The sequence below is a fragment of the Prionailurus viverrinus genome, chromosome A2 (genome assembly GCF_022837055.1).
Source record: "Prionailurus viverrinus isolate Anna chromosome A2, UM_Priviv_1.0, whole genome shotgun sequence".
NCBI lineage: Eukaryota > Metazoa > Chordata > Mammalia > Carnivora > Felidae > Prionailurus > Prionailurus viverrinus.
This window is the reverse complement of record NC_062562.1, coordinates 134,649,332-134,669,645: the sequence shown is the minus strand read 5'-3', so window position 1 is coordinate 134,669,645 and position 20,314 is coordinate 134,649,332. Positions and strand designations below refer to the sequence as shown.

At 35.3% G+C, this 20,314-nt stretch overlaps 1 long non-coding RNA gene across 1 annotated transcript in view; it reads left to right on the top strand.

Annotated features, from left to right (window-relative positions):
- LOC125160911 (uncharacterized) overlaps positions 1 to 18,833 on the top strand; it is a 43,304-nt gene extending 24,471 nt beyond the window's left edge. Inside the window, exons 2-3 of the long non-coding RNA XR_007150411.1 lie at positions 3,299 to 3,449; positions 18,770 to 18,833. This is a non-coding gene — a long non-coding RNA (uncharacterized LOC125160911). The remainder of the gene's footprint in view (positions 1 to 3,298; positions 3,450 to 18,769) is intronic.
- Positions 18,834 to 20,314: the final 1,481 nt, after the last annotated feature.

The following is a 20,314-nucleotide window of genomic DNA, read 5'->3' as shown; positions in this document are numbered from 1 at the left end:
ATGAATTGAAATGATGAAAAGTTTTAAAACAAACCCAAAAGTGTCAACAGCAGGTCAGAGATTTGCCTGTAACAAAAGCTAATATTGCTGTTATCTTTGTATGGCTGTTATCTACACAAGAGGAAGGAGGTAAAGAATTTCACTGTTTTCTCACTGATCAGCACCTACTAGTGTTCAGACTATCCCTGTGTTCCCACAGCCTACCTTATATCATGCTGCTTGCATACAACAGAGAGAAACTACCTGCTGGAGTAGAGGCAGATGTTTGTGGATATCAGAGTTCAGTGACTGGGGACATAGAATCTTCTACAGAGGCAGTGATAGAACTTTTACTATTTTTCTTGAGTAATGTGGATATTTTATTGAAGCCTCAGAAATATGTTCTCATAGCATTTGCAATCATCTGTTTTTGTCCTGGGAAAGGGACCATATTCAGTAAATTGTTCTTACATTCTTTGCTTGGGCATGTTACAAGCCATCCCTATCTGTAGCATACATTTATTATTTTTTTCAACATGTGTTTTTCCCACCAAGTATATGAAGAAAAAAGGTCAAGAGATTGATGGAATATAATTAATTGATTTGCTTTTGTTGTCAAACAAATTGAGTCATATTGGATTAATTATAGTCAAACTGCATTAATACATAAATTGAAATTTATTTTTTAACTTGTTAAGAGTATATTGAAAACAAATAATGAATCCACTTGAAAGAGTTGCTTCTGAGGCTTAGGCGTCTATATAGAACTGACTTGTAAACTGAGCTTGATTTCCTGTTCTCTTGAGAATTCTGGTCCAGGGGAGCTAGACTCTTTAATGCACAATTGTACAAAGGGAAGTGATCTAATGACCTGCCCTAAAAATTTAAAAATGAAAAAAGCCCCACCTCTCCAGCTGGAATTATTCATCCAGATGGTACATTGGAAGCTTTTAGTGCTGACTGCATTCTTAAGGCTTTCATTTTTATTTTGAAGATCATTTCTTCCTTTAAAGATTTCTTCTAGTTAATTGGAAACAGTAAGACCTAATGGAATGAACAAAGGATAAAGGATTGCAAATGTTGAAGTCTAATCCTTACTCTGTCAGTTACTACTGCTTTGTGTTTCGACCACGATACATGGCCCCTTTGTCTCAGTTTTGTCTTACAACACAAGATGTGGAATTGCTATTTTTAGACTGGGAGTATGTGAGCATAGGAGGGGAGGATGAATAATGTCCTCTCTGACAATGTTATTTACAGGAGAAATAGACATTCATGTCATTAAGTTGTGTATATACTAGAGACTCAAAACTTTATAAACACACTTGTTAGCATTCATTAACTAGTACAACTAATATAGTCTGAACATAGACTTAATTGTTGAAGAAATCCAATGTAGAAAATGACTAGAGTTGGCCTGGGTTGGTGAAATAAATTTTCTATGGGGAAAGACATATTTTAGCTAGGTTTAAAATTTTTTTTGATGTTTATTTATTTTTGAGAGAGAGAGAGATACACAGCACGAGTCAGGGAGGGGCAGAGAGAGAGGAAGACACAGAACCCGAAGCAAGCTCCAGGCCCTGAGCTGTCAGCACAGAGCCTGATGTGGGGCTTGAACTCATGAGCTGTGAGATCACGACTTGAGCTGAAGTTGGACGCTTAACCGACTGAGCCACCCAGGCACCCCTAGCTAGGTTTTAAAAAAATTAAAATTAATCTTGGTGTTTTGAAGCTAAAAAGATTTTTAGATTTCCTTTGAAAGAATGGTGTTTGTGAAAGACATACCCTGAAGTGACCCCCAATGAGCCATAGCCTTATGTAGTCATCTTCCCTTGAATGTCAGTGAAATCTGTAACTTGCTCCTAAATAATAGAATATGGCAAAGATGATGGGGTATCACTCTTGTGATTACATTTGACCATATGACTTTGCCTTTGTAGGCTAGAATCAGAGAAATTCTCCTTTGGCTATGTTGGGGAGGAAAAAAATTTTCTTTACTCTTCAAGATTCTTTTGGCTAGTCTAAGAATTAAATTGACATGTCAGAGATTAGCAAGAGAAAATCAAATCTAATTATGTACATACAGGGAATCCACATAAACATGAGATTATGAAGACAGGCAAAATAAAGTATATATGTCATTCTGGACCAAGGAGAAGGGGGATAAGGATGTGGAACATCAAAGGGAAGGAAAGCAGTTCACAGGCAGATGAAAATGAGTCTGTTTGGTAAACAAATGTTTACTCAAATTATAGGACAAAGAGAAAAATTTTGATAAACGGACTTTACTAAATTCCTCTTGGTAACCATCCCTCATTCATATTCTACCTCGTTCATCTGTATAACCTATGGTGATTTACCCATCCTAAAACAGACCTATCTAAATTCTTTTAAGTAGTTAAGGGGAAGACAAAGGGAAAGTTCTTGTCTTCTGTTTCTTAAAAAATAGTCAACCTAGGAGTGAATGGCTGGCTAAATTGGTGGAGCATGCAACTCTTGATCTCAGGGTCATGAGTTTAAGCCCCAGGTTAGGCATAGAACTTAAATAAAAAAAAAAAAAAGCCTAAAATAATACACATGCCAAATAGACACATTTTTGAATTTAAAAATGAAAAAAGCCCCACCTTTCCAGATGGAATTATTCATCCATATGGTATATTGGAAGCAAGTTTTGCTTCCTTACAGCTATGAAGAAGAAACAGACATATTGTGAACTGCCTATGGAGAGAGCCACATGTTAGGAAGGCTTCTAGGATTTGAAACCCTCAGTCATATAACTGCAAGGAAATAAATGATTCCAATAGCTTTAGATGAGCTTGGAAGCAGCTTCTTTTTCTAGTTGAGGCTCCAGATGAGGACAAACCTAACCATGCCAGTACTCATGACCCATGGAAGCCACATATTTAATGAATGTGTGTTGTTTTAAGCTGTTAACTTTGTGGTAATCTGTTAGGCAAGAGAAGGGAATATAGTCGAATTTGTTCTAATTCTAGAATTCTATAAGTAAAATAATTTTACCACGCTCTAATATGTTTATTTATAAATTGTATATATTGCTATAAAACATGATTAATTATCATTAAGGTTTCTTTTTTATTAGACAAAAATAAAAACACAGTAGTGCTAATATTTTCTCGTCTACCCAGTGTATCACCTATACCAACCTTAGGAGTTCTGCACACTCATTATAAGACCATTGCTTTACTCTGGGGTTTCCAAGGTTGTAGATAAGTACGAGTCAAAATAAATTTAGTTTTATTTCACAAAATTCCTTATGTATTAAAACTCACATATTGTTAATACTTCTACAAAATTCCAGGTGTCCATCTGTTGCTGACTTTGACTAGACCCCACTAAACACTCAGAGTGGATGAAGAAAGATGTGGAATACTGAGGAAGGGGCAGAACTGAAGACAACATTGTCCTGGCTCTGGACATATAATTTTGTTTAACCTTCAAGTCAAGCCAAGGTAATCTGAAGTTTGCTTGTTCAAATAATGGCAACATATAGGTTATATATGTAGTATAGGTGAGATATATGGAATATTTATATGTGGGACAATCTGTCTTCATGCTATTCTCTAACTTGTACTTCCTTTAACTCTGCCTTCTTTTTTTATTCTGAATTTTAGAAGGGAAGTCAAATTGGCCACAGAGTCAGGAGAAAGGGGACATTATATATATGTTGTGGATAACAACTGGTAGAGGCCCAATTTTACTCAAATTTGGGGGACAGTCACATCATTTATCCTCTACCATGCCAAATACCAAGTAGGTTTCAAGTTGAATATTTAAACAATCAATGACTGTTGAGAGATTTCATCATTTTTAAAAATTTTTTTTACCAGTCATTGAAGGTGTTGAAGTTGAGAAAGTTCTGATAATGAAAACATATTTGTCATTTATTTAGTAATTACTTTGTATCAAAAACAATGGTGGAAAATTTTCTAAATTATGTCATTTATTTAAAATTTTTCTAAATTATGTCTTTTATTTCTTTAATTTTTAAATGTTTTTATTTTTGGGAGAGAGAACGTGAGCAGGGAAGAGGCAGAGAGACAGAGAGAGAGAGAGAGAGAGAGAGAGAGAGAAAGAGGAGATCCCAAGTAGGCTCTGTGCTTTCACTGCAGAGCCCATGTGGGGTTTGATCCCACAAACCATGAGATCATGATCTGAGCCAAAATCAAGAGTTAGACAGTCAACTGGCTGAGCCACCCAGGCACCCTTAAATTGTCTTTTAATCATTCCAGTAGTTTCCCTGGATCAGTAGAGCAGAGTGGTTAAGAGCACTGATGTGGAATCAAAGTGCTGGGTTCATATGCCTGCTCTACTACTTGCTGTGACCTTACTTCAAGCTCCTAAATCATTCATTCATTCATTAATTTAACAAATACATATTGCCACATTCTATGAACCACTCATTTTTCTGGGTACTGGAAATTCATTAGTGAACAAAATAGGCTGTATACCTCATGGAGCTTAGGTTCTATTTGGGGTACCCAAAGATTGATAGAATAAACAGTAAACAAATACATAAAATGTTAGGTGGTGACAAGTAAACCAAAATTATTTTAAGTAAACCAAAATAATTTGGATAAAGAAAAGCAAAAGGGTGCTCTTTCTGCAGAATGGTCAGGGAAAGCCTTTCAGAGAAGGAGGTGTCCTTTGAGCAGAGATTGAAAAGAAGTATGGACAGGAGCATGTATACATCTGGGGGAAGAAATTTCAGAGAGAGTGAGAAAAAAGTACTAAGGTCCTATGAGGGAAGTTTGTTTGGTGTGTTGCCAGGAGAGAAAAGAGGGCAGTGTGTCTAGAAAAAAGTGAGCCAGGCAGGGATTGTTGGTAAGAGAGGCCTAGACATAAGCCCAGATAAATAAGTGTGAGATTAGAGAAAGCAGTTAGACGGTCATCGCAATACTTCAGATAAGAGGGGATGGTAGTTTCGACTCTTGTAATAAGAAGTAGACATTTGGTAGCTACACTTGTGAACAGAGCATTGGGTATAGAGAAGTTGAATCACTGTTATATATCTGACACTAATGTAACATTGTATGTCCACTATACTAAAAAATGGTAGGGTGCTGGATTCTGGGTGTATTTTAAAGGTGCAGATGTTTGGATTTGTTGATAGATTGAAGTGGCATGTAAGAAAAAGGAGTGAAGAATGACTCTAAGGTTTTGGCAAATGGAAGACTGGAATTGCCATTTATTGGGTTGGAAGAAACTGGTGGTAGAGTGGATGTGAAGAGCTTGAGTATCATTCTGTTTTGACCGTGACAAAATTTGACATGCTATCAAATATTCAAATGGAAATACTGAGTGAGTTGTTGAATTCAGAGTTCAGAGTAGTGGTTGGGTTGTTGTCATTTAGTAGTATTTAGTAGTATTTAAAACCATAGTATTAGGATGATGGTTATCAGGGGAACACTAGGTCCTCCTCAATTTCTCTCCAGTCCTACTTACATCATAGAATCTTGACTGTTTCAGAGTCTATAGTATTCCAAGTTTTCGTTAATAGGAAAATATCTGTTCAGATATTATTACCAGAAATATATCAAATAGTATATCACTCATCCATCATTCTACCTCTCAATCAAAAGGGTTGATTTAACTTAAAAATATTTAACTTATAGACCAAGAGAACTAAATGTTATCAACAAAATAGATTTACGTGTATTTTTTGGCATATATTTTTATTCTTTAGTCCTACCCAGTTTTATGATGACTTGTTTCCTTTTCTTATATTTTTCAATATTCCCGTTGCTTATTTTTTTAATACTCCTTATTTTGCCTGTGCATCTTTATTTACTTTGTATAATACTTCACGTTGCATTTTCTCTTCAGCTTTCTTTAGAGTTCTATCCAGTTCCTATATAGGGTATCAAATATTTTCATGCCCTTAACACTTCCTCTTCTGTATTCTTTTCTGTTCAGTTTCAATCTTCTGCAAGTGGTGACATTTAGGTTGGAGAAGGGCAAGACAAAGTTGTGACTTAAAGCTTGTAACTCACTCCACAGCATTTGTACTAAGCATTTGTACTGACTTAGTACAATATACATTTTAATACAGATACCATTAATTTGCTGTCTTTTTGAAGACTGAAGTCTACTTGGGGAAACATAATGTTCCTAGATGAAACAAATAAAAGGAAAACTACATGGCAATGTGGAAAGAATGGCACAATTTTATAGTAAAAGATATACACTCAAATACAGAGGTGCAGCCGTTGAGTAGTTGAGGTCTGTGGTGGGATATTTGTTTATCCAACAAAGGTTTACATAATCTTAATAGATTTTCCATTACCTCATATTATGAGAAGACATGAAGGTGTGATGTGAAAAGCATTAAACAACAGGTGAAGCAGGGGTACTGACCAATCAGGCTTACGTTGGATGTAATTTATGAAATGCAAATTAAAGCCATCCTGTGATACCACTACCCACCTGTTAGAATGCCTCCTAAAAAGCACTGTTGAGGATGTGAAACAGCTGAAATTCTCATATATTGCTGGTGCAAATGCAATATTGTGCAGCCACTATAGAAAGAAGTTTGACAGTTTCTGATACAGTTAAATCTACATTCACTATACACTCTGGCAGTTCCAGTCCTAGATATTTACGTAAGATGTGAAAACTTGTATTCACACAGATTCTTATAAGTGAAAGTGTCTGATGGCTTTATTTATAATTGTCCCAAACTGTAAAAATCAAAATGTCTTTCAACTGGACAAACTCTGTTGCATCCATGCAGTGAAATGTAAAATTAAAAGGAATGAACTACTGGTACATGCAATTGCATGGATGAATCTCAGTGCAGTGCACTTGGTGAAAGAAGCCAGATTCAAAAAGCTACTTTATAATATGTGATGATTCTGTTACGACATTCTGCAAAGGCAAAACTATAGGCAGAAAGTCATATCAGAATTTCCAGGAGCTTTGGGTATGGTGAGGGATAAAGAGGCTTGGAAAATTTGGGGGGGGGGGGGGTTGAAACTGTTTTTATTTTGGTTTTAGTGATGGCTACATGACTCTATGTGTTTGTCAACATTGATAGAACTATGCACTAAAAAAAGATAAACTTTAAGGTATTTGTACCTCAAAAAAAAAAACACCTGTTTTTAAAAAAAATATATAAAAAGGAAAATCTGTTTTCCTTTTCTGTAATCTACAATATGATAATCAGGTGTTTTTGGAATTGAGTTTTAGTTTGAGCAGTTTATCAGGGGAGACTAATACCTCATGTTCCCTGGAGTTAATTCTATTTAATTTTTATCATAAAAAAGTTGTTTTTTTTGACCAAGTTATGTAGTTTTAGGAGGAATTCATCTATAGTAATGGGAGAGGTCAAGGACACCTATCTATATGTGTTGATATTCCTGAAGAAAGAAGGATATACTGTATATTGAACATCTCTTTCATGTGAAGTGTTTCATATATAATCTTAATCATTTAAAAATGGTCCCATAAGATGAGTATCATTTATTACCATGTCTAATTTACTAATGTGAGAACAGTTTCAAAGAATTTAAGTATTTTGTCTATAACATGGATGAGCCAGGATTCAAACAGATTTTTTTGACTCCAAGTTTATGTTCTTTCTCTGACATCTCCTGTCTCTGATATAATTCCCACAGATGTCTACCCAAAGAGAAAATAGTCTAAGTTTGAATTATTTTATACTTTAGCTTGAGTTATTAAATACTAAATTATCCTTCTGAAAAACTGAGGCTACTCCATAAAATATTGAGCACTTATCCAGACATTCAAGGTATGCTCAATTTGATTCCAGATTAATCCTGCACTTCCCTTTTGTACGTATGCTCAAAACTATACTACTGGTTTTTGTTTGTTTGTTTGTTTTGTTTGGTTTGGTTTTTGTTTTTTTTTGTGTGTGTGGGATCTTTGCCAGTTTTCTAGATCTCTTCCAAGATGTTTTTTGGAAAGTGGGGAAAAAAATCTAAATTATTATGCAACCTGGGATAACTATATAATTATTCAGATATATTTTTCATGTATTCTGAGTCCTTTAAAGAACCATATCCCTTCTATAAAATTTTTTCTAATGTTTATTTATTTTTGAGAGAGACAGAGAGAGAGAGACAGTGCGAGCAGAGCAGGGAAGGGGCAGAGAGAAAGGGAAACAGAGAATCTTAAGCAGGCTGCAGGCTCTGAGCTGTCAGCACAGAGCTCAACATGGGGCTCGAACCCATGAATTGTGAGATCATGACCTGAGCCAAAGTCAGATGCCCAACCGACAGAGCCACCCAGATGCCCTAAATCATATCTCTTCTAAGTAACCATAAGCTCTTTAAAGACAAGAGCTATCTTTATAATATCTGGTATATATCACAATATCAGCTCTAAAACTTTCCACTTAGAAGATGTTCAATACATATTTTTTGAAAGAATAAAGGAATGAATGAATGAGTGAATGAATGAATGAATGAATGAATAATGTGGCAATAGAGAATAGAGGTAAAAAACTTTGGAGTTGAATAGAAACCTGTATCCAAGTCCTAGATATTCCATTTACTATTTGTTTCTGTTTAAGTTAATCATTTAACCTTGCTAAGACTCACTTTCCTTTATTATAAAATGAAGATAATAATACTTATCAATTGTTAGTTGTGAGGATTAAATGAGAAAAAGTACTTAATGTGCTTAGCACAGTTGCAAACATAGTAAGTGTTCAAGGTACAATTTATTAATAATAGTAAAATTCTATATTGTATCATTAGTCATAAAAATTATGAATCAATAGTAATATTTAGGTGCCTACCCAGACTTTATGTATTCTTTTAATTCTCCTAAGTCCTGACACTCATGTATAATTTAGAGAATGTGATTCCACGAGTAGAATTATTTAGTGCAGTGTTCAAGTCATTTTTCTTGAATTGAAAGGGAGATGTTTCCAAGGGAAAGAGTAAGTTGGGTTGATGGCTCTGGGTTTTTGATACCTCTCCATATCCACATCTACTATCATCAGTTTTAAGTAGTGAGTGATTTGAAAAAGGATTATTTTGAAATAAAAATAGTATTAAATACTATAAGTAACAGGAAAATCATTGTCAGTTTTTCTAAGATTAATGATTAGTGGCTCCAAGTATGGGTCAAGCATAAGCTGTATCAGCTTCTGGGTTTATGCCTATTCAGTTAGTGTCAGAGGAGTGGGCATATAGGGAACCAGTTTTCAAGAGATCCTGAAGAGTTTCTTAAGTTTCTGTTCTGATGGAAGGGAAAGCTAGCCATCAAGCTTTTGCTAGACACAAGGCCTTTGTGTCCAAAAGGAGAGGCTGTCTTTGAGTAAGCAATGTAAGTATCCTTTGGATTTGTCTTTCAGTTTAATCAATAAATCTGAGTCCGTGTGAGGAAACAACGATGGGGCAGAGTGGCTGTAATTAACAATAGAATTATTTTGTGTAAAGTGAAAATACCACCAAGTTTCATTGCATTGACTTGAGACAGTTCAGTTTCATTATGTGTTCTCAAAACTTTCAGCAAATCAATAGCAGTTGGACTGTTAGATAAAAAGTGGCAGCCTGTGGCTGATGGGAACTGGAGAATTAGAGGAGCAAAGTGCTGAATATGTCACATGCTGAATGGGAGGGAGCGCTCTGGAATAGGTTCTCTTGGAGAGATTCTCTTGGGACTCCATCCTTAAGGAGGGGACACTTTCTTTTTCTTTTTTTTTTTTCCATAATTCACACTTTCTTTCTTTTTTTTTTCAATATATGAAATTTATTGTCAAATTGGTTTCCATACAACACCCAGTGCTCATCCCAAAAGGTGCCCTCCTCAATACCCATCACCCACCCTCCCCACCCTCCCACCCCCCCCATGAACCCTCAGTTTGTTCTCGGTTTTTAAGAGTCTCTTATGCTTTGGCTCTCTCCCACTCTAACCTCTTTTTTTTTTTTTTTCCTTCCCCTCCCCCATGGGTTTCTGTTAAGTTTCTCAGGATCCACATTAAGAGTGAAAACATATGGTATCTGTCTTTCTCTGTATGGCTTATTTCACTTAGCATCACACTCTCCAGTTCCACCCACGTTGCTACAAAGTAGGGCCATATTTCATTCTTTCTTATTGCCACGTAGTACTCCATTGTGTATATAAACCACAATTTCTTTATCCATTCATCAGTTGATGGGCATTTAGGCTCTTTCCATAATTTGGCTATTGTTGAGAATGCTGCTATAAACATTGGGGTACAAGTGCCCTATGCATCAGTACTCCTGTAAGGAGGGGACACTTTCTTAAGGGGCTAGATAGAAAGTATAAACAAAGCATAGGTCCATACATTATATTGAGAGTTTTGTTTAAGAGAATGGCATTATGTTACCAGTGAGCTGTTGTTCTATCCAAAAATGGCACCAACTGTTAGCCTTTGGATAGACATACCTTCTGAGGTGCACTGGTTTTGATCTTTCTTTTAACCAGTGAATATTTTCCCCATTTTCAGAGTCATTTCTGTTTCCGTGGAACAAAGAATAATTTAGCCCCTATAAATTGTGACTCCAGCCTTTTTGAATTTGAACCAACTCTGCTAACAGGTACAGCCAGGGCAGTAAAATAAAGACAATCCTTGAAAGTTGTGGTAAGAAATTCTAGTGATCCTATACAGTTGGGTTGTCCATTCAGTCTGTACAGAAAAGGCAAGGAGACAAAACAGTGTTGAAAAAAGCCTAAAGCAAGTAATTAGTAGCAGGGGAAGGCAATGGCACATTTAGATTATTACACTTCACTTTGTATTGGTATCAGCTTCTGAATATTTCAGCAGCATTCATTTACATACCCACTGAGGATTGCTGAGCAGAAATTACCCTTTGTTCTCAGGCATAGAATTCCACGGGGCTACAAGTTATATCTAGACTTTGGCCCCTTCAAATAGAAAGAGCCTTGTGATGATATGTTGAACGATATGTAATCTTCACTTTTGTTAAGTAAAACCACAGGATTTTCCTACAGAATCATTTGTAAGTGTCCACATCATGAGAATAAAAAAAAAAAAGTCTATTGTGAAGATGCTATTTGATGCGAATATTTTAAAAGTAGTAGTTAAATGTGATTTGTGGCACCTGTACTTCAATATTTGTCACACCCATTGCTTCTAGTACTACCACTCAAGCTCAGAGAAGGTAAATGTCCTTCCCAAGGTCACACAGTTAGTCGTTGAGGAACAGCAAAACCGAGTCTGCCAGTGCCCACTGCATCTCACTACTCAGGCCTGGTCAGACAGTGGCTTGGGAAGGGCTAACAAATGGAGTCCAGGTGTCTGAGTCACGTTGTTCTTAGGTGACTAAGTGGGTAGTAAATGCAAAGTATGTGATCTACTGTTAATAACCATCTAGACTTTGCATTTGGTTATTTGGATAGAAGAAAACACTAGAAAGCAAATTTTAACTTCATACACAAATACTAAATAAAACTGAATTGATAAAGAATGAATAGAGAGGGAAAGTATTCCCCCAGAGAACTTTCTAAATCACTAAAGTGTCTTTTTCAAGCCATATTCTTACCTCTTTCGACCCTTGCTCCACAGTCTCCTCAAAGACCCTCTGCCAGTCAATTTCAGATGTATTATAAACATACTCTTGTGAACAAGAGCAATAATTCTCCTCGATGTGGGGCCCTGCTGCTGATGACAATCAGCCCCAGGTAGCCTTTCACTTACCAATTGCTGTTGGCTCCAAAATAAGTTTTGAAAAAAGTGAATCGGAGCTTAGGATCCAAATGATAAGTAAAATGAAGGAATGCTTGTGTTTTCACAGCTTGTGTTTTGGAGGTGGTCAGAAGTCACTGAGCTGACCCACCCCCGAGAGCCCTCATCATTGCATTCATCTATTAACAACCATTCCTGCTTGAGTTCATGCTGCTGACCTTTCCTCTGGAGTCATGTTTGAAGATTAGCCTTGTAGTCAGGCTAATGGCAATTCCTCCAAAATAAACTACAATCTATATTTCCTTGTTATTCTGCTTTAAGGTTTTGGCTAGTTTATTAGAAGTTTTGACATCTGGAAGAGGGCATACCTTAAACTTCACATTGGAAGTACCTATTAAATGAATACAATAGGGGCATTATGAATTTTTAGAGAAAATGTGAATTGGAAAGAGGATTTTCCCCTGGATGAAGCATATTGTAGTTGTTGATGTACTTAGCTGGTCACTAGTAATCAAGGATAAAAAAGACTTTAGTCTGACACCAGAATTAAGTTAAAAAATTTAAAGCTATCTAGTATTAGGCCAGAATAGCTAGAATTTACTCAAGAAGTTTTGGTGAATCTCTACTCAGTGCAATCAACCATTACCACAAGCAATGGACTAGATGCTAGACTATGCTAGATTCTTCCTGCATTTCAAAAATTTTCATTCCTATTAGTAGAAACTACAAGGGAACACCAAATGAATTAGATATGTAACAAAGAACTCAGAGAAGAAAAACCATTTTGGCTGGGTTCGTAAGGTAAGTTTCATAGGGGGGTGGCATAAGATGGAACTTAACTTTCAATGAATGGAAATTTTCATTTTAAAATACTTAGCAGACATTTCTATTTTGCATGCTCAATATGTTCACAGGTACATACTAGATACTGTGCATGACCACAAAGTAAGATACTGAAGTTTAGGAAACACTGCTTTGAAAACAGATTTACAGAAGAATTCCTAAATGTGATAGGTGGATTCAGTGAAAGTGTCAAAGTAAAATGTTATTTGTGCTGAGTCTTGAAAGGTTGGTAGGCTGTTAGCAAGTGGGCAAGAATGCAAAACCATTTTAAGCCATCTTGACATCAAATATAATAGACTAAGTTCGTGAACTAAATATATGCCCAGGAGAAACTTAGATGTTATATAATCCATTCACTGGAGGGAAAAATGTTAAAGTCATCTCTTACTTTCATAGGCTTTCTTTGAAGGAGATTTCATAAGTTCCCACCCACCTATTCCCATATTTCTCCAGAATAGAAGCATATATGTTCTTTGTTGGAACACATTTTAGTTACATATCTAAAATTGAATTATCCATTTCCCTTTTTGATTGATTACTTGTGCTAGTAAGTAGTAAAGGTGGGGAATAAAGGATCACCTCCATAGAAGCTTTTATTTTTGTTTGAAATACAATCTGGGCTTTTCTGTAATAGAATGAATGGGCTAGAAATCGTATCCTTCTAGAGGCCACCGTTAACATGAGTCTGTATATCCAGAGCTCCTGCTGACTGATAGCAGTTGGAGAGTGGCTACATACAGGGGGAAAAGTCAGTTTGTATTAAATTTTAACTGGATATAATACATGAAGCAAGCCCACAAATAGATTCAAACTTTTGAGCACTTTTTCAAAGATCAAAACGTACTGTAACTACCTGGATTTGAATATGAGGAACATTTGGAATATATGTTTTTGTACTAACCAACAACCCCCAAAGTGTATGTGCTTATATAAATGTGTTCATGTAGAGTAGCACAAGGATACTTATCCTTGTTATATATTCAGGTGAGGCAAACAGCTTTTTGCTGTTGACTGTCAGAGTGTTTTATTGAAAGCTTGTACTCTACTAAAGAAAGCAAGGTCAATGCTGGGGTAAATTTCTGGCATATTGTTTAAACTTCTAAAAGGGGGAACGCCATTTAGAATAATGTGGTTTTTATTAAATAAATCTGTCTAATAATATTAAGGTGCTATTTCAATGTTAAGAACAGACAAAGCCAATCTTAGGTACTAAGAGATGGGGGCAGGAGGTTGAGGTCATGACGGGGAAGGAATTGGGCACTGGTTAAGGCTAACACTGAGCGCAGGAAAAAAATGAAAAAGAAAAGTTCCCTGTATTTCTGTATTGAAGGATGGTTTATTATTTTTTTGATTCTCCTTGCTTTACTGAGTTATCAACAAAGTGAGGTATATAATTTGAATATATTTCTAATATGGAATGGAAACAGTTTTGTAGATTTTCTCTGGACAGATATGAAAAGAAGACCTTTGTTTTTAATAATTTAGTGAAGATTAGTAATAAAAGTTATACAAGGTAAAAACAAGGGATATTGTTATTATAATTTAGTGTGTCATGAAATTCTAATGTAGATTTTGAAATGGTAAGTTTATATCAGTATTTTCTTAAATTATCATAAGCTAGTGAACAGATTATCTTTTTAATTGATCTAAAATTCACAACCATGGAGAAACCCACTAAAGCCTAGAATTTTATGTATTTACCTTTTTTGATAAAATTCTTTATCCCAAGAGAAAACATTTGAAATCTTATTAATATTATCCCACAGCACCTTTTTCTATTCAGTAGCTCTAAATTAATAATAGTTGCATAATTTAGCTTTAAGTACACAATTAATAATAGCTCTCTTCTACAAAAAAATGTTTTAGGTGTGTTTAATTGAAACCAGATCTCTGACAAATATTTAGAGGCTTGCAAACTAAAATTATATGAGATTGATATTTACATCCCACCATACATTGAAGTCCTTGTAAGAGAACAGTGATTAACCCATTTGATATTTGTTATCAATACGGTTTTTGGTAGCCAAAAGGAATATGTTTGCTTTTCTGAGGCTCATTAGACACCAAAGACCAGGGACACCTGGTAAGACAGAAGTCTCATAATACCTAAAGTAAAAAACAAACAAACAAACAAAAAAAACAACAAAAATAGTGAGAGTCTTTATTCCTGGCAAAGGGGTATAGTTGATTCAAAATGTGTTATGGAATGATGAAATAACACACAGGAGTTTAGACATTGAAAAGCAGTATGTTCTTCTTAGAACCCTTTGTCCATTTTCTATTAGTAAATTGACCTTGGAGGGAGGGAGGAAGGAAAAAAGGAATAAAGAAAGGAAGAAAAGAAATTCATTGATTGACATAGAATTTCGTGTATTGAAGGTTTATAATTTTTGAAAGTCTTGGAAAACATCTTGGGATATTCTGGGGAAGGCAATCATGTGATTAAACCTTGAAGAGATGGGATTCATTGGTAAATCGCCATATAACTATAACTGACTTGATCTTTATTGTCCCATGTTATCCCCATTTAATTTCTATAGCTTTCTCACCATTCCTTATGGTACCTCAATTCTTCAGAGCTAATAAAGAAAAATTATATTTTTATTCTCTTTTAAATCCTGACATATTTTTTTTTTCTTTTTGTGTTACTCCTCTCCCCAAACACACCCTGAAATGGTCCATTAGATGGTTGGTGCACCACTTTACAGGTAACTCATCTCTGGGTCTTTGCAGCCTGCTAGACATGTTACAGTAATAATGTTTTCCATTAGAATATTTAAAAATTTTTTTAATTAATTAATTTTTAAATTAGTTAGCATATTAGTGCAACAATGACTTCGGGAGTAGATTCCTTAATGTCCCTTACCCATTTTGCCCATCCCCCCTTCCACAAACCCTCCAGCAACCCTTTGTTTGTTCTCTATATTTAAGAGTCTCTTATGTTTTGTCCGCCTCCCAAAAAAATAATATATTTTGCTCCCCTTCCCTTATGTTCATCGTTTTGTATCTTAAATTCCTCATATGAATGAAGTCATATGATAATTATCTTTCTAATTTCTCTTAGTATAATACCCTCCAGTTCCATCCACATAATTGCAAACGGCAAGATTTCATTCTTTTTCATTGCTTAGTAATAGTCCATTGTGTATATATACCACATCTTTATCCAGTCATCCATTGATGGACATTTGGGCTCTTTCCATACTTTGGCTATTGTCGATAGTGCTGCTATAAACATTGGGGTGCATGTGTCCCTTTGAAACAGCACACCTGTATCCCTTGGATAAATGCCTAGTAGTGCAATTGCTGGGTCGTAGAGTAGTTCTATTTTTAGTTTTTTGAGGAACCTTCATACTGTTTTCCAGAGTGGCACCCGTTTGCATTCCTGCCAGCAATGAGAGAAATCCTCTTTCTCTGCATCCTCACCAACATCTGTCGTTGTCTGAGTTGTTAATGTTAGCCATTCTGACAGGTGTAAGGTGGTATCTGATTGTGGTTTTGATTTGTAGTTCCCTGATGATGAGTGATGTTGAACACTTTTTCATGTGTCAGTTGGCCATCTGGATGTCTTCTTTGGAGAAGTGTCTATTCATGTCTTTTGCCCATTTCTTGACTGGATTATTTGTTTTATGGGTGTTGAGTTTGATAAGTTCTTTATAGATTTTGGATACTAACCCTTTATCTGATATGTCATTTGCAAATATCTTCTCCCATTCTGTTGGTTGCCTTTTATTTTGCTGATTGTTTCCTTCGCTGTGCAGAAGCTTTTTATTTTGATGAGGTCCCAGTAGTTCATTTTTGCTTTTGTTGTCCTTGCCTCTGGAGATGTATTAAGAAGTTGCTGCAGGCAAGATCAAAGAAGTTTTTGCCTGCTTTCTCCTCGAGGATTTTGATGGCTTCCTGTCTTATGTTTAGATCTTTCATCCATTTTGAGTTTATTTTTGTGTATGGTGTAAGAAAGTGGTCCAGGTTCATTCTTCTGCATGTCGTTGTCCAGTTTTCTCAGCACCGCTTGCTGAAGAGACTGTCTTTATTCCATTGGATATTCTTTCCTGGTTTGTCAAAGATTAGTTGGCCATACGTTTGTGGGTTCGTTTCTGGGTTCTCTATTCTGTTCCATTGATCTGAGTGTCTGTTCTTGTGCCAGTACCATAGTGTCTGGATGATTACAGCTTTGTAGTATAGCTTGAAGTCTGGGATTGTGGTGCCTCCTGCTTTGGTTTTCTTTTCAAGATTGCTTTTGCTATTCGGGGTCTTTTCTGGTTCCGTACAAATTTTAGGATTATTTATTCTAGCTCTGTGAAGAATGCTGGTGTTATTTTGAAAGGGTTTGCATTGAATATGTAGATTGCTTTGGTTGGTATTGACATTTTTAACAATCTTCGTTCTTCCTATCCAGGAGCATGGAATGTTTTTCCATTTTTTTGTGTCTTCTTCAATTTCTTTCATAAGCTTTCTATAGTTTTCAGTGTATAGATTTTTCACATCATTGGTTAGATTTATTTCTAGGTATTTTATGTTTTTTTGTGCAACTGTAAATGGGATTGATTCCTTGATTTCTCTTTCTGTCGCTTCATTGTTGGTGTATAGGAATGCAACTGATTTCTGTGCATTGATTTTGCATAGTACTTTTATGTGTTTAAGTGAATAGATAACTGAGTAAGAGTATTTGTAACTCTCTAGATAAGAGATGCTTATTGGAATGTTAAAAAACATTTGGTTATTAAAAATTTAAAAAAAATCTTTGAATGAAACTCAGAGATTATGTAGAAACAGTGGTTTTGATTTTTTAAATAGCATTACCACTCTCACACCTTCTCCCCCACCCCCACTCTTTTTAAAGGAAATTATACGGGGAAGCTCAAAGTAAAAACAAATTGATGTTGTTGAAATGGGGCAGAGGCCTGGATGTTTCCCTGTGCTGCTTTTGGTTACCTCTCTCAGAGGCCTCTGAGTTATGCCATAGACTCCTAAGTTTCTAAGAATGAAAGTTTAAAAATCCCTGATTTTGATTATAGTCACCTTTTACAGATGAGGTAAGTGAGGCTTGGGGTTTGTAAGTGGCTCACTTTCAAGTTAATATAACTTATTAGTCTTCAGCAAAATTTAAAAACCAAGGATTTTTTGTCCATAGTACAGTCACTCAGTGCCATGGCTCTCTCAAAGCCCCAGATGGCTGAGTCCTTACTGGGCAAAATGAAAACATATTTTACTCTTTAATTGCCAGGTGATCCCAGTGTCTCACTTTAGAGACATGTCTTCTGACATATTCTTACAGCTAAATGCCACTTTCTCCCAATCTGTCATCATGGCCCATATGAAAGGAAAAATAATTTTAAACTTCCTTATTTGCTTGTCATTTGAGGAAGCCTTTCCATGTGCAAACTAATTAAGACCAAGTCAATACACTGTTAAAAATATATTGAGTGTGGAGCTTACCAGTGATAGAGGATGACACTAGCATCTAGGAAAGGGATGGACATTCAGATTATAGCTTGTATCTATCCAGCACTTCATGCTGTGCAAAAATGCCTGCAGAAACACACTAATAGGACTCAAAAGATTCTGGTCAAGGGAGCAGAAGCTTCCAAAGATTGTGAGAGTTAATATAGGTAGCAAATCAGAGCCAAGATTTGAATTGGGCTTAGATTTGGTTGAGCTCAATTATCATGCCCTTTTAAAAGGCTTTAACAATTGATATGTCATTTTTGATTGCTCATTGCTAATTGTATAAGTGATTGGAGATAAGGTAAAATACTAGTTATATAGTACAGGTCAATATGATAGGCTTAGAGAAGAACCTAAATTTTATAATACTCCGAAAGTGTTTTTGAATGCAAAGAAACTGTTGAATTTTCTTTATTCTTGATATGCACTGATATGATTGTTTTATAATAGATTTCTCTTCTTTGGCCCTTGATGATCATACAACTTAATGGATTACACAACAGTCTCATGGCCAGGAAAAATATGAAGGCCACTAATAGCTATTTCATGCATTTAATATTAAGTGAAATATTTAATTATATGATGAGTTTTTGATTATTAGAATTTCTGAAGTTGGAGAAAAACAAAGCAATACTAATAGGACCACTGAACCATTAAATACATCATATTTGAATAAGCCTTAGTCTTGGATTGTGAATAAGGTTAAGGATTGTGGCATTATATCTATAAATTACTAGCCTCTGTATGGTCATAAAAATTTGGCTCAATACTGCTTTTTAAATAGAACAAAGTGACATGAGGAAAAAAAATGTGTACTATCAGCTGCTCTTCCCTTAATAGGATCCTCTGGTGTGCAAATCACGACAGTGGAATGATGCAATGGGGCATATGGACAATGAATCAGGTAATAAATTGAGTGTAACACTAATTATATTCACTATGAACTGAAATATATACATTTGATGACCGTGATGGCACACCAATGTTCAAAGCCCAAGGTGAAAAATGCATTTCAACTTCTCTCTTTATAAAAACTCAACAGCCTGCTACAGTCTGTGTCTGGCATCAAATTCTATATATCTACCTGTGTTTTCAGTGTGGAAACCCAATTCCTAAAGGAAAGGTCATTATCATTATTAAATTTTATAAGAAAATCAGTACGTACTAGTATCTATTTAATAACGGAGACATCATGAATGTCAGACTTAACACAAGTTGCAGAGTGCTAATAACTCCTAAAGTGTATCCTTGTCTCAAGTAGAAGTCAGTATTGGAAATTTCATATTACCTGCTCTGCCTGAAAGCATTAAAAAGTATTTCTGTAATAGCTAGGCAAAAAAAAAAAGTGACTTTTTTACAACTTTGCCTAATTTCTGGTTCAATTTCAAAGCTGATAATAGTCAAGTCATATGGCATTGGCTTAAATTAAGCAAAGGGATTATTTTAACTACAAACATTTTGTATTGCCTTCAGGATGAAATAAAGCATTTATGTGTGTCTGTTTGCAAGTTTGTAAGGCATATGTGTTCTAGATACATCATTAGCTATATCAAAAATGTTTTTTCCATAGTTCTTTTAGTTTTGGAATTGCATGGATATAAAATATGCATTTATTCTGAAACTAAACAAAAAAACTTTAGTAATTTCTGCATTACAATGACCCTAATTCAAGTCCAGTGATAGATTGAAAGAGGTTGTTTCTTTTTCTATTATATATTTAAATTAAAAATAGGAAGATGTAGTTTCTACTAATGAGTTTTGTAGGGCTGTTTTAATATGATGTCCCTTAGGAGATTTCTTCACTCGGTATGAAGGCTCCTAAGAGGTGCTTGTGCACCTGATTAATTCATAAATGGCGCTGAGGGCTGCACATTTGCCCAATCCTAGTTAAATCATAGTAGGCGGCTATTCCTCTGTAGGATGCACTGCAAATTGTGATGCTCTTATTATACACCTAATTACAGCATTCTACACCAGTCTTATTCTTTTCATAAATTCTTACAAATGTGACGTCCATTTTAGAAGTTAGAGATTGAGGTTCATTAAAATGACTTCAATCCATATGATTGAGATAGAATGGTGACTTGTCATTCAATAGAAAAATGCTCTGAAATTCTAAGAATATATATTAAAATATGGAGAAATTAAAACATAATGATTTACAGAATTAATTTTGTGTTAAGAATAATAAGCAAGTAGTTACTGTGTGAATGTAAGATGAACAAATGAAAAACATTAGAAACTATAGATGTAGTAGTTTTGGGGTGAGTAACCAGTTTAAAATTTTTCATGTTCTAGAGCATAACACTTAATCCTTCTGTACCCCTGTACCTTGTGCAGGGTAGTAATCTAACCTATCTTATGTAGAATATGAGAATTATATAT